Source organism: Ambystoma mexicanum, chromosome 5q (assembly GCF_040938575.1).
Source record: "Ambystoma mexicanum isolate Mex_15411 chromosome 5q, UKY_AmexF1_1, whole genome shotgun sequence".
Taxonomy (NCBI): domain Eukaryota; kingdom Metazoa; phylum Chordata; class Amphibia; order Caudata; family Ambystomatidae; genus Ambystoma; species Ambystoma mexicanum.
This window is the reverse complement of record NC_090933.1, coordinates 486,304,373-486,318,990: the sequence shown is the minus strand read 5'-3', so window position 1 is coordinate 486,318,990 and position 14,618 is coordinate 486,304,373.

The window sequence follows — 14,618 nt, the reverse complement described above, 5'->3', positions numbered from 1 at the left end:
GAAGACTTAGATGGGTGATAAAACCATTTGCCAAAAACTGAACCAGGTAAGTTTTAAGGTGTTGGTTTTCTTGCTCTGTAAAGGCGTAAATCCGGCTGCAGGGAATTTGGGTTCCGGGTACGAGGTCTATTTGGCAATCGTAGGGTCTGTGCGGGGGCAAGATGGTAGCTTGTTATTATTGAAAGACATCCTGGTAACAATGATATTCAGGTGGTAAGGTGCCAGTAAGGCCCAGCACGATACTCTTCTTGGGTCTTTGGTTGATGACATCTTTATTATAACAGGTGTCGGAGCAGTCTTGAGGAAAATCAGAACTTGTTTTTGCCAGTCGATCTTAGGATTATGGGTCTCTAGCCAGGGCATCCCTAGTATCATCTGGAACTGAGGAGCATCTATGAGATCAAAGATGATGGGCCTCATTACGACCCAGGCGGTAAGTTACCGCCTGGGCCGTGACTTTACCACCATGGCGTAAACTACGTTTACGCCATGGTGGTAGGCGGACTTACCGCCCCATTCCAACCTTGGCGGGGCGGTAGATCCCCATTTTCCCATTTTCCCTTCCCCATTCCTATTTTCCCCCTAGGGCATAATGGGAGTGGGGAAGGCGTTAATTACGCCACCGTAAATTACGGTGGCGTAATTAACTCCATGGTCCCTTAGCGCCATGGATTTTAACACATGCTAAAAGCAGGTGTTAAGTCCGCGATGGCGCTAAGGGACCTCGTACTCAGGCGGTAAGGGTCGGCGCTGTTTACGCCGGCGTAAAACCCTTACCGCCTGAGTCGTAATGAGGCCCGATGTCTTCTTGGTGTCCATCCTGCAACAGAATCTTGACTTTCCTTGTGCATTGTGTCACCGGGCCGGATGATAACTGAGATCCATCCACTGCTGTGACATTTTCCGATTTCTGCTTTTGTTGAAGAGGAATGCCTAACCGTGTTGCCAGATCTTGGTCAATGTAGTTTCCTACTGTCCCACTGTCAATGTATGCCTCCAAGGCATGTATTTTTGACTTCTGTTTGTGATTTACCAAGAGTACCGGAAGGACTAGATGTATGGTCTGTGCGCATTCCTTTTTCTCGCTTGACAAGTGGACCCCTACGCTTGTCAGGCGTTGGAGTTTCCTGAGTCCGGTGTTTCTTCTTCTTCATCATTGTTTTTATCAGTTGCCCCAACCATTTTCTTGATAGGTTTTACTGGGCAGTCTCGGAGGAAATGGCCTGCTTTCCCACAATGTAGACAAAGTTGTTGTCTTCTTTTTTCTCTTTCTGCCTTGGTTAGTGGACTCCGTAACCCACCGTTTTGCATTGGTTCTGAGTGTTTATTTGTTTTGCTGTGGATCTTGCAGGGTCACACAAAAACGGTCATCCCTTCTAATCTAGCTCGATCAATTTTCCTATTCTGCAGCCTATGGTCAAGTTGCACTGTGCGGTCTATGGAATCTGCACACCGCTCAGGTGGGTTTTGTGCCAACACATCCTTAAGTTCCCCACATAGCCCTCGATAAAACAATGTAGTTCTTTTCTCTTCTGACCAGTTGGTTTGAGCTACAAGACAATTGAAAGACGCAATGTAGGTTAATAGTTCTTGATTTCCCTATCTGAGGGACAGTAGTTCATTGTCCAGAGCTTGTCCCTGAGCATGTCGGGCAAACAATTTCTCTATTTCGTGTTGGAAACCCCCAAAGTTCCTAAGCAGAGGATCATCTTGTTACTAATGGTATTGACCAGTCGCTGCATTACCCCCTAGATATGAAAGCACAAATGCCACTTTGGCTTGATCATTGGGGAAGGTTCCCGGGCTGCATAAGAAATGTAGATGACATTGGTTCATGAATATGGCAAACTTGTTTGGGTCGCCATTGAAGCGTTCGGGCTCGGCTAAGTGCACTGCCCCTGGAAGGATTACCTGAACCGGTGTGGATTGTTGTGGCGGAGCAGCATGGCTTATCCTACGCAAGGGAACCTGTCCTGCTTGTACCTGCAGCACCTGCCTTGCTATATCATCGGTCCTCGCCCGAGTTACGATAAGATCCCGCCTTAATGTACTGGTCTCTATCGTGAGGCATGTACTTCAGCCCATAATTCCCCTAGTAGTTGGGCCAACAGATCTGTCTCAGAAGTTTCCATAACGCCCAGGCAGAGAGTTGTTGAGGCTTCGCGATCTGTTACGCTCACCTGGTCTCTGCGGAGGCATTGGGGCACGGTTGCAGCCCTCCCTGGTGTTAGATCTCCCCCTTCTGGTTTTGTCCACTGCGGATCAGCTATGGGCGGCGATAATTGGTGGCACTGCTCCTGCGTGGATATGCGAAAAAGTGAGTGCGCTGGTAGATGACTGTGGTATCTCCCAACCCCTTCGACCGAAGGTGCGATTTCTGAGGGCACATACCAGCCCATAAGGCTCACCTGATTAATGTGAATGATGTGCTCTCAGTCCTGCTACTTCTGGCAGGGGCGCTTGTTGGTGGGATCTAGTTCCTTGACTGACTCCTGAGTACTAGTCCAATCCGACTGCGACTAAGTTCCTCTTTCTGCTTTCTCTCATTGTCTTTTGTCTTTTCCCCTCTTTCTGCTTTCTTTCAATGCCTTTGTCTTTTCCCTCTCAAAGTCTTGATGTTATTGCTCTCAATGTGGTTGTCTTGCACTGAATAAAGTTTCTATCTGTTTTCTCCCAAATAGGTGGAAATGCGGCCTAACAATGGCTGTGGAGGCGCGTAACGTGGCTGAGCGGAAGCTGGATGCGACTTCAATGTTCAGCAGCAGTTGAGTAATGGCTTTAGGAAAGGCGCAAGGTTTTTATGGCAGCGATCCCTTAACATAATGTCTGTTAAGTGTTTATTGCCTTTTCTTTGTAGGTGCTGTGATTTTGGATGGAGCGCGTCGTGCTGCGGTGCCTGGATGAAGCTGGCTGCATTCTGGGGTGTTTGCCGGTAAACCGCGCTGTCAGGAAGATGTCTGCGCTCCGAGATGTTTGCAGGAGAGCCGCGGTGCCAGGAGGAAGATGTCTGCGCTCCGAGATGTTTGCAGGTGAGCCGGGGTTCCAGGAGGATGATGTCTGCGCTCCGAAATGTTTTCAGGTGAGCCGCGGTGCCAAGAGGATGATGTCTGCACTCCGATATGTTTGCAGGTGAGCCGCGGTGCCAGGAGGAAGCGTTTAGGTAAGAGCAGGATTCTTCAGTGACAAGCAGGGATGCAGATGGCAGGATAACTCCAGGTAAGATGAATCCCAGGCGACGGTGAGCGTTACGTTGCATGGCGGTGCAGAATAACGTGAAGCGTGTGCTTGGGGGTTGGGCTGGCTTTTATAGCTGAGCTCTTAAGGCCATGCCGCTTAGCAAGGTTCTGCATGCCACACCCTGCCACTCCTAGAAGTTAGAAGATGCACGTGCAGATGTAGATGAAGATGGAGACCACACCCGGACTAGTTATTCAAATGAGAGTTCTTGAGAGTATTCTTGCTCATAATAAAAGTGTTCCTGTTCATTCTAAGCAATTCTGCCCATAATGGAAATGTCCTGTTTAAATCCTTCCATGAGCCTGGTGCCAGAGGCGCCAGTACTGTGTCCAACCAGGACCCCCATGTATAAATGTCCCAAAAGGATGTGCGTGACCCATGATGCCCCTGCTTCCTCCACTTGATGGTACCACTCTTGTGGTCCTAGGCAAGTGGCCATGACATACAGAATTGATTGATGTGACGCAAATCGTAACATGTTACTCGTCCTTTGAATGTACTGTCATGCATCAAAAGGAAACATGCTTATAGACATGGTCCGAAAAAAGATGCGATTCTATCACAATTGACACTGATAAAATTCGCTATGTATCGAGATCAGAACACTTTAAACAGTAGACAATGGTAAAGTCATTGAGATGAATGAACATTACAATACTGGGTACATTCGTTCGAAATAGATAGAAATTGTGAGATCAGAAAGACATGATTATCTAGTGAAGTTAATAGGTGACCGCCCTTACCTTGACTACAGAACAAATACATTCAGCAAGCAGGGTAGTTAGTAGCAGGATCAAGAGTTGACTTCCAGTGCTCACAGACGTTCTCAGGATAAATATCAAGGGGTTTTATAATGAATTAGAAAAGTGGGTATGTATGTGAATGAGTGACATGTTTCTGGTGCAGTTTGATTCAGAGGAGCCTGGAGACACTGGGTCTGGGGAGGCCATGTGCACAATGGCCGTTGTGTGGAAGATACCTTTGAAGTGTACATGGAGTTTGGCACCTTGGCCGTTCCCACCCTGCCAGCCTCCTTGGGACCACACAGCCACAGGTGAGAACTGAAATTGATACTGGAGGGGGCATGGATTATTGCAGAGGGGATGAGCGTGTCCTTGATTCACTGAAAAATTGAAACAACTATTCATAAAGGATGATTTGCATTTTATTTTCTTGCTGATGTTGATGGCACAAATATACTACACATTGTATACTTCAGGTTGCAGCACAGTGTGGGAAAATCCCCTGTACTGACCGCTGTCACTGGGGAATTTGGCTCGAATTGCTCCAATGACACAGGCAGGTATTACTCATCAAACGCGGTATCCAAGCCTCCCATGAAGCCACCATGTAAAAGACTGATAGGCCACAAGAATGTACCACCTGTGGAAGAGAAACATACAAACTGTATATAAATGAACCTTATAAGTGTACAGAGCTTAGTTGAAAATGCAATCTTGTATCCTATGGCATAGTTGCCAGTACAAATGTTACTTCATGGATCAATCAACTTGGGCTTTAAAGTGTAGACACATTGGGCCTCATTAGGACCCAGGCGGTAAGGGGTTTACGGCGGCGTAAACAGCGCCGACCCTTACCGCCTGATTCTGAGGTCCCTTAGCGCCATGGCGGATTTAACACCTGCTTTTAGCAGGTGTTAAAATCCATGGCGCTAAGGGACCATGTTGTTAATTACGCCACCGTAATTTACGGTGGCGTAATTAACGCCTTCCCCACTCCCATTTTGCCCTATGGGGCAAAAATGGGAATGGGGAAGGGTAGATGGGGATTGGGGACTTACCGCCCCGCCGACCTCGGAATGGGGCGGTAAGTCCGCCAACCACCATGGCGTAAACGTAGTTTACGCCATGGTGGTAAAGGTACGACCCAGGCGGTAACTTACCGCCTGGGTCGTAATGAGGCCCATTACAACAGTGAACACCCATGCAATCCAAAACATTTGGGGAACAGAGAAATATTATTTCTTGTTTGTACATGAAAGACACATAAGATGATCACTATGATTTCCCCAAATCATGAGAGATGTATTGAATTGCCAGACGACATTCATTTGGCAGTCATAGATCAATATTACCACAATATAGGAGACAAACATGAAATGTTAGTGGCCTAAGTGACATTACATCTAGAGTACACTTACTTGTTACTTGGATTGCGAGGGTGAAGTGTTGCGCAAAGTTCGTGCATAAGCACCAACATAATCCTCAACACGGACCTTTTGAGGCAGGCTGCCCTAAAGTCATGCAGCTTGGTAACTCATAGCAGCGGTGTGTCTTCTTCCGATATGTAGGCCAAGCATCCAGAGTTTTCTTTGCAGCAGCAGTTCTCCTCCTTGGTTGGCATGTCCTTGCACTGATTGCAGGCACACCAGGTGGAAACATCTTCCATGTGACTAGGCTCTGCCTCAGGATCCAGTGGTTCGTCTTCCCAAGTGTTGTCCGATGCCTCATCGTTTCCGCATCTTTCTCTTTCAGCTAATTCCGCCTCGGAATACTCCGGCTCATACTGGTAGGGCTGTATTATTGCCATTATACGAAAAAATTAAAATAGTAGTAAGATAGTAATGCACGGGCTACGAGCAACGAAGACAGCTGAACAGATCAGAAATGAGTCACAGGGTATGCTAAAAAAGACAGTGAAACGATTGAAAAAGCAACTCTGATGTTGTCTGATGAGAAGGAGTTTGTTTATACTTATTGAGGATAGAGGCATCCTGCCATTTCCATGGAGACACGTCATTAGCTGGTGCACAGAGAACTTTGACACGAAACTTGCGTTTGCATTGTGAAATGGGCCATATGCGTCTAGTGATGTCAGCTTCAGGGGCGGGGATAAGATTTAATGCCGCAAGGACAGTCCAACTTAGGGTGATGCAGCAACTGATAAAATTAGCACAAGATGGACGCTCCCTGCTGCTTGATTTGACATGTGTTAAAGTGAGGAAAACTAAGGTTAGAAACATAGGATTTTTTTTACAATCGATCAACGTATGCTTATAACGACTTGCCCGATCAATCAGGACATTACCATTTTTGAGCACACTATTCTTTAACTTCTCACCTTAATGTCCCTGCAACTAAAGTGTTTTCCTTGAATTTGAAGGGTCATGTTACAATGTTTTGCTCACCTTAACACCCCTGCAACTTAAGTTTCTTCCTTGTCATTGAGGGAACACATCCAGGGGCGAGTGACCAAGCCAGTTTCCACTTTGTTTAAAGCTGTTAGTTCTCAGGAACTCTACCATGGGATCGTAAAACATACGTTTTTGATGCTGCATTGAGAGATTCGGAGAGATAAAGCACTAAATATGGTATGCCAAAAGTGGGGCCTGAATCAGAGTCGTTTCTTCCAGGGCTTCAACCAACTGATGAAGGAATCTTAGCAATAGCTCCCACAGGGACCTCACTTTGTGAAGAGATTCAGAGGTGTTGGTCCTGGTTCAGCATTTGTGCATACTGGGCGATCAAAGGCCACATCCTTGTCCTGTGGTACTGGTTGTTCTGTTCCAAAATCACTGGAATGGTCTCACATTGGCTAACAACCAGCAGCATCACTGGTGGAGGAGTCAGTGGCCGCGGTGGAACTGAAGCCAAACCAAGGAAGTTTGGTTGCAGGTGGCGATCTTGTGGCAAAGTGCTTCATGAGTCCCAGCCGGGATCCCAGCATACTTAATTTCAGGGTTCGTAGTTTAGAGGACCTGGAATTGCCTTGACCTGGAATGGTCTGGATTGCAGACTTCCACTGATGGGCCTTCGCCAGTATCCAGTTTCTTGGCTGTAGAGGGTGACAGGCTAAAAAGGTAGCTCAGGCAGGGCTTCATGTCCTGAGTGAGGAAAGCTTACACAGTTTTTATCAACGCACAACAGTATTGGAGTAAGGTTTCATCCTCTAAAGGCAAACTCTGGATGTGGGAAACTGCTGGAGGGGCAGTTCCCATTCTCATAGGGTGACCTGTCATGATTTCATGGGCAGGCAGTTTGTGTTTACATTGGGGATTATTGTGCATGGCAAACATAGCCAGTGATAAGGCGTGTGTCCATTTCAACCACATCTCTTTATGCACTTTAGACAGCCTCAACTTAAAATCCCCATTGCATCATTCTGCATGCAGGCTGGACTGGGGGTGATAAGCAAAACTGAACTGTTGAGCTATTCCTAGAACTTTGCATACGTCTTTAATAACCTTACCTGTAAATGGGTGACTTGGTTGCTGTCTATACTGAGAGCCAATCCAAATTGAGGTGTGAACTCTGCCAACAACTTTTTAGCCACTGTAACAGTTTCTGATTTTCTACTTTGGTAACCTCTACCCACCCAAAGAATATGTCAACTATCACTAAGAGATATGTAAAATTCATGCAGGTGGATATCTAAATGAAGTCTGTCTGGACATGCAGGAAGGGACCTTCTGGTAAAGGATGTGCAGACTGCCTCGTGGGTACCGCTCTGACTGCATTATCTGTCAAACATGTAACACAATTCTCACAATGACCTTGAGCCATGGAAGCTGAGCCAGGGGCCATCTAACATTGATTCAAAAGAGTAATCACAGTATTTTAACCTGAATGATCTAAGTCATGAGCTTAACGGATTAGGTAAGGGAGGAGTACTTTGTTTACCACCAGACAGCCATCTGGGGAATGTCACAGGGAATATTCTCCCCATTTACAAACCTTTGGGTTCAGGTCACCTTTTCCAGTTCAAGGGCCTGATCTGGGAGGATTACTAGAGTGGAAAGGGAAGTGATCGATGACCATGGGAATGCAACAATAACAAGAAACTCATTAGGAGCGAAGGGCCCATTTAAGGCTGTTGAATGAGCTGCATGATGCTAGTGTATTTCCTTAGGCTGTGAATGACTGAGAAGTATCATGTCAATAGCAAGAGCTGAGGGAAATTACAATGCATTCAATAAGGCTGACACATATTTTCTATTCAATAGTAGGTTGCCCATCAAAGTTAAATATCCTTGCTTCTGCCAAAGGACTCAGAAGTTGTGGACTACCTCATGGACGTACCTGGAGTCAGTCTAGATCTTAGCAGAGTCAACACACCTTGAGCAAACCTGTTGTGCTCATCGAAGAACACCACAAAGGGTTTACTATAATCGGCCAAACCTAAAGTCAGAGACATTGCAAGTGCTTGCTTAATGGTGAAAAAGGTATTTTATGCTTCCTGAGGCCATGGCAGGTGCTCAGGGGTCAAATACTGTGTGAGGTTCTGAAGGTGTTTAACTATGGATACATATCTGCAGTAACTGGAGGAACCCTCTCGTGTGCTTTTTAGTTTGGGGCTTTGAGACTTTCTGGATTGCTGTAATCCGATCTTGGGATAAATGTCTTTCCACAGCTGAAATCTCATGGACCAGGTACCACACAGGGGGAATACATGCATGTAACTTGTCTTTTAATGCCTAATGACCCTTTTCAGCAAAGGGTTTCAACAGAATGAGAGAGTATTACTCACATGTTTCCAGCAAGTGGGATGCCAGGAGCATCTACATACTGCACCAGAGTCGACTCTCCTGGGATTAACATTTGGGAGGACAGCTGAGGGCTTTCTGTGTATTCCATTGGAAGCCGAGTGGACATATATTGCCTTGATTTAAGGATAAATGCGAAAAGATTCTGGCTGTCAGGGTGTATAGGTATGGATAAAAATGCTGAAAACAAATCTACAACAGTGACATACTTGGCTGAGTATAGAATACATGGCAGGATGGTAGCCAGATTAGCAAGACTTAGGTGCAGATAGAAACACCCTAAACAAGTTGGGGGCTACAATTTGTATGACATAAAAGGCAGACACATGTTGACCATTGGGAAAAACTAGCACACTGCCATCAACAAACAACATTATTCCGATGAAAGAGACATGTGATGTAATGGCAAAGGTGGTCTAGCTCTTCAATTACAATAGAAGAATGATGTGTGGGCATAGAATCATTCCCTGGCAGCAATATAGACAAATCCAAAACTGAACACCTCTCCAGAGTGACACTTTAACTAGATGTGAAATCTACTTTCAGTAGATGTTAAATGTTGTGTTGTCAGTCTAGAAATCTAATTCGAGACCGCAAACGTATTTTGGTGGCCGTGGGCCAACCGTCTCATGCACGATACGACAGAATATAGGTTTTCGAGTGTTCCAATGAACAGCCATTTTGATGTAACAAGAATCGCCATTTTGTTTTCTAACCATTGCTCATTGCTTTCTGTGCCTATTGCTTCGCAGTATATTTTCCGCTTACACTGCTCGACTGTGAAACATTGCTGTCTGTATATGCATGTCAACCTGAGATTATAACTTTTGAGAATCGGGTAACCAAGGAGGTCCTGAAAGCAATCCGGAGAAAGAATTATACTCCGGATAATCTGAATAAAAATGAGAGAGAAGCCCTAAAACTTCTGTGTGATCGGAAAGATATCACGATCAAACCCGCCGACAAGGGGGGAGGGATAGTTATCCTCTCTACAGAGAATTATGATAACGAACGTATGCGTCTGTTGGGCGATGAAAATGCCTATTTTAAATTATCTCAAGATCCTACATCGAGATTAGAAGACGAGATCAATAGCTTGACTAACCACGCAGAAAGAGAACAGTGGATCAGTAATGAGGAAGGTCGCTTCCTTAGAAAAAGTAATTCCAAAAAAGCGGGTTTTTACATCTTGCCTAAGATTCATAAAAGAATGACTAACCCACCAGGGAGACCTATAGTGGCGGCGATTGATTCACTTTTAGAAGCCCTTTCGGTTTATGTAGAATTTTTTCTAAAACCTTTTGTAGTCCAGATGCCATCATATGTGAAGGATTCAGGTGATATGATAAGGATAACTCAGAACTTAACTGTAGATGACAATGATATTCTAGTCACTATGGACGTAGAGTCCCTGTATACTTCCATTCCACAGACAGAGTGTCTGGAAGTTCTAGGCACATTCTTGAATAAGAGATCAGAACCACATGTTCCACCTACTAAGTTTATACAAGAATGTGCACGAATAGCTATGACTGAGAACTTTTTTCTATTTAAACAAACCCTCTTCAAACAACGAAAAGGAGTTAGTATGGGGGCAACATTTGCCCCAGATGTGGCGAATCTGTTCATGGCTGAATATGAAGAGAAATACATCTCAGGTGAATCTAGCCAGTTAAAGCAACAAAGGGATCTGTGCAATGGTCTACGGGCTTGGTATAGATATATTGACGATGTATTTTTAAATGGAGGGGTACTAGTGAAACACTGAACCAATTCCATATATGGCTTAACACATGTGACAGTAATATCAAGTTCACTATGGAATGGCACAGAGATCAAGTAAGTTTTCTAGATCTACTTATCAAGAAGTCTAATACCAAGCTGGTTACCACTCTGTATCTAAAGCCAACTGACAAGAACACCCTCCTCCACTATTCGAGTTTTCACCCCGTGGGCCTACGCCAACATTTACCCTATGGGCAGTTTTTAAGGATACGGAGGAACTGCACAGAGAAGGATGAATATAGAAGACATGCAGAAGTTCTGAAAGCACGGTTATTGGAGAGAGGCTATCCGCATAAACTAGTTAAGAATATCTTAAAAAGGGCGCTGAATAGGAACAGAGATGAATGCCTGCTATTGAAAGAAAAGAAACAACAGGATAGATTAGTGTGTGTAACAACTTTCAATCCGGTTGGCAATGAAATCAAAAAGATTGTGAACCGTAATTGGGACCTAATCAAACAACCAGGAACTCTCTCTAAAAAACCTATTTTTGCTTTTAAGAAGAATCAGAATCTTAGGCAACGTCTAGTACACACTTACAGAGATTCAAATTCTGAGCAAACTATACTGAACCAATGGGGGTTACCCCCCATTATTGGCCACTATAAATGTGGCAATTGTGTGTCCTGTCCATTGACAGAGACTAGACATGAATTTAATCATGGGTCGGTAAAATGGAAATTTAAGACGCATACCAATTGCCGTACCAAGAATGCCATTTATATTATTAGTTGCCCTTGCAATTTGATGTACGTAGGAAAAATGACTAGAGAGGTGCGCCAACGTATAGGCGAACACCGGAGCTGTATATGGAACAAAGTGGCTGATAAGCCACTTGTGGACCATTTCAGTCTGAAACAACACAAAGATATTGACCTAAGATGGTTTGTGCTACAGACTATAAAATTACCTAAAAGAGGAGGGGATATGTCCACTATGCTCCATAAACTGGAACAACGATGGATATATCGCCTTGACACAGTAAAGAATGGCCTCAATATTTCGGTGGAATGGGGAGCCCTCATTACACACTAAAGGGAATAGTCTGACCATTATCCACTTGCAATATATTAATATATTCTGGTGATGGGTTAACAAGGGTTTTTCCAACTGTACAATAATTTGGCTTTACTGCATTTTGCAGTTTATAAATAAACAAATAAATAGACGTAACCTCTACACCATGTATATATATAAATATATGTACAATTAACTATGTGGGTAGTCCTCCCACAAGGTTTAGCAATCTCAGAGAAAATTGAGTTGTTTCCCTATTTAACAAAAAGCGTTAGCACTTAGAAACACGATCTAACAAGAAAAAGGTAAGTAGTCCCTCATTGATGTCTAGGAACGGAGTAACTTGTCCGTCCTTTGTGTTTACCTATTATTTAGGTACTTCAGTCCCCTTTCTATCGCGATCACGACTGTGACGCGAGCATTCATAGATACATGCCGCAGAATAACAAACAGCGCCGGAAGAGAGAGAACGAAACAGAGCACTGCGGGCTTCCAGAATGAACAAATCGAACTACCAGGTAAGCGCACGAGCGGGGATAGCCGTTCCCATACAAAGGAATCTACCACACGTTGAATTAACGCGACGAGTGGATGGGTTAGGCATAGGGGAAATTAAGGCATGGGGAAGTAGACGAAGGGGGCGCCATAAAGATACAGACTACAAAGGGGCTTTTTCTAAAATATAAACTCCTAGGTAGGGGGATATAACGAAGTAATCTCTATGAATAGCCCGATGAAGGATGATTTAAATTAACAGGATTACCTTTATGTCTGCATTTTTATCTTTTTATCTATTCATCCACAGAATTGCTCAAAATATCTACTTCATAGTGGCTACCAAAGGCGGCCTGCTATGAAAAATTCTCTGGATTCAGAATTGAACTTAACCCAGTTGTAAGTCCCATTCTAATCGCCCAATTAGAGATACATTTAAATACTCACTCACCGGGAACACTCTCCCATTTCCCTCATAGGTAACTATCCGAGTTGCGAAGAATCCCTCTTGAAGAAATAAAAGGGCCAAAAGATCGTATAAATAGAGAGAATCAATTGGATTCTATTCTAAGTAAGTATCACGTTCTAAAAAAATAAAAAAGAACGGTTTGTTTGTTTGCATCTAGGTTGGTGGGCAGATTGAGGTGGCCACTAATTGAAAATGTAAATAGGATTTATCCAGGTAGCAACACGTGTGGGTGTAAAGGTAATCACTCATGGATGTTGTACTATGATTACTTTTTAGAATCATATCTTCACATTAAATGTGTTCTAAATAAGAGGGAATAGCCTACAGGGAATGAATTTGAAATTTGTTTTAAATGTTTTGTTAGTTTTTTAGCGTTGTAAAGTTTTTTATTGTATTTTAGGTGGTGATACTCACCCTACTTGATATCTGTGGGAATAAACAAACTCCCATTAATCTTGTCCTGAAGAAGGTTGTGTGAATTAAGGGTCGACGAATATTCACATCCCGAAAATAGACAACTAAAACACGTGTAGACGAATGTCGGTGTGATAAGCACGCACAGACGGAACCATCAGAACAGTGGATGGAGGACCTTTGTGGAATTGTCTCAATAGAACAAGAGGCCTTCTATATATGAGGCCAAAATATACACATGTCACTAGTGTGTTATAAAAAATAATAACAGTATGAATGGTAGGAGTGAATCAGTCTGAGTCGAATTTACATTTAATTGTTTATTGAAATGTTTTAGCATTTGCATATGAATTTATTATGAGAATAAAACGTTTTTAGAAACGAAAATTGAACATTTATTGGTATTCATGAAAAAATAAATGTACTAAGTGGCTATTCCCTGTCCGTTAGGTCCAACCCCTCTCTTTTCAGTATATAACGCCTGAAGGACCTGGGACTATCAGCAGACACCCCTTTTTTGTATAAAAATGTATATGAAAAGGACAAGGCCACAGGGCCGAGAGGATAACACGAGTTTCGCTGAAACACAAACGTATGCAGCGCCAGGAAGAATGCCCGGCTCTTAATGTAGCCTTGAAGCAGAACCGCAGGGCATTTAATCATTTCACAGCTGCCAGCCAGTCTCGTTATATGGTAGAATATGTTAGAATAATACCGCTAAAGGCTTGAATTATGCTTTTCTAACAGCCCCCCTTTGCTGAGCCCGCTAAGAGCATGTCGGCTCCCAGGACGCGAATAGCACCTGATAGATAGCAAGGTCCGGAATGCAACCCCCTCTGCATGTAGCTCGCTTCCAAGAACAGAAGCGCCATGTTCTATTCAATAACCGAAAGATGCCTACGCACTCACAAATTGCAAATTGTTACTAGAATAGCTGTTTGAAGGTGTCATAGTGGTCGGAGATGTCCATCATCACACCAAGTTCAAAGAAACCCAATGAAGAGGGGTGTTATACATGTCATAGCTGATTGTTTGATATGCATTTTGTATATATGTAACTGATGTACGTAATTCACTCTCTTGCGTCCCTCAAGGTCTAGAGATACACGTCACGGGACGTTGAGACCGAGTTGGCCAACTGAGACTTTTGCTTTGCAATAAAACCCAAGCTTTGGGAATACAACCTTGTGTCTGGCGTCTCTATCGTGTGTGGTGACTCGCCTTGACTCCATAGACGTCAGGGTCCCTTAGGGGCCCCTTTCAGTGTGTTAGCCCTTGTGAGGAGTGCATGTGATGCACGTGTCACCCTTAGTGTGACATGGTGATCCAAAGTGAAATCAGAACTCTTTTCAGCAACAAGACCGATGCAGCCACGCACTTGAGACAGGGGGAAGATCCATTTCAGTAGCATCCAACCTAGTGCTCAAATATGCAATGGGTCTCGAATAACCCGATGAGGCTGCACCAACACTCCTGATGCCACCCATTCCTTTTCAGAACATTACAATAGAAAAGGTGCACTCATAAGAGCATATTTCTGCTGCTCAAAGGCACATAACAAATCTGAATAAACCCCTCCCATTGTCATTGGGAGCATCACAACCAACTCTGTGCATGAGAGTATCCAATTTCAACAATACTTAAACAAACCCAACATGGAGTGAAAATCATGTACGGTTGTGGGAAAAGGCATAGAGG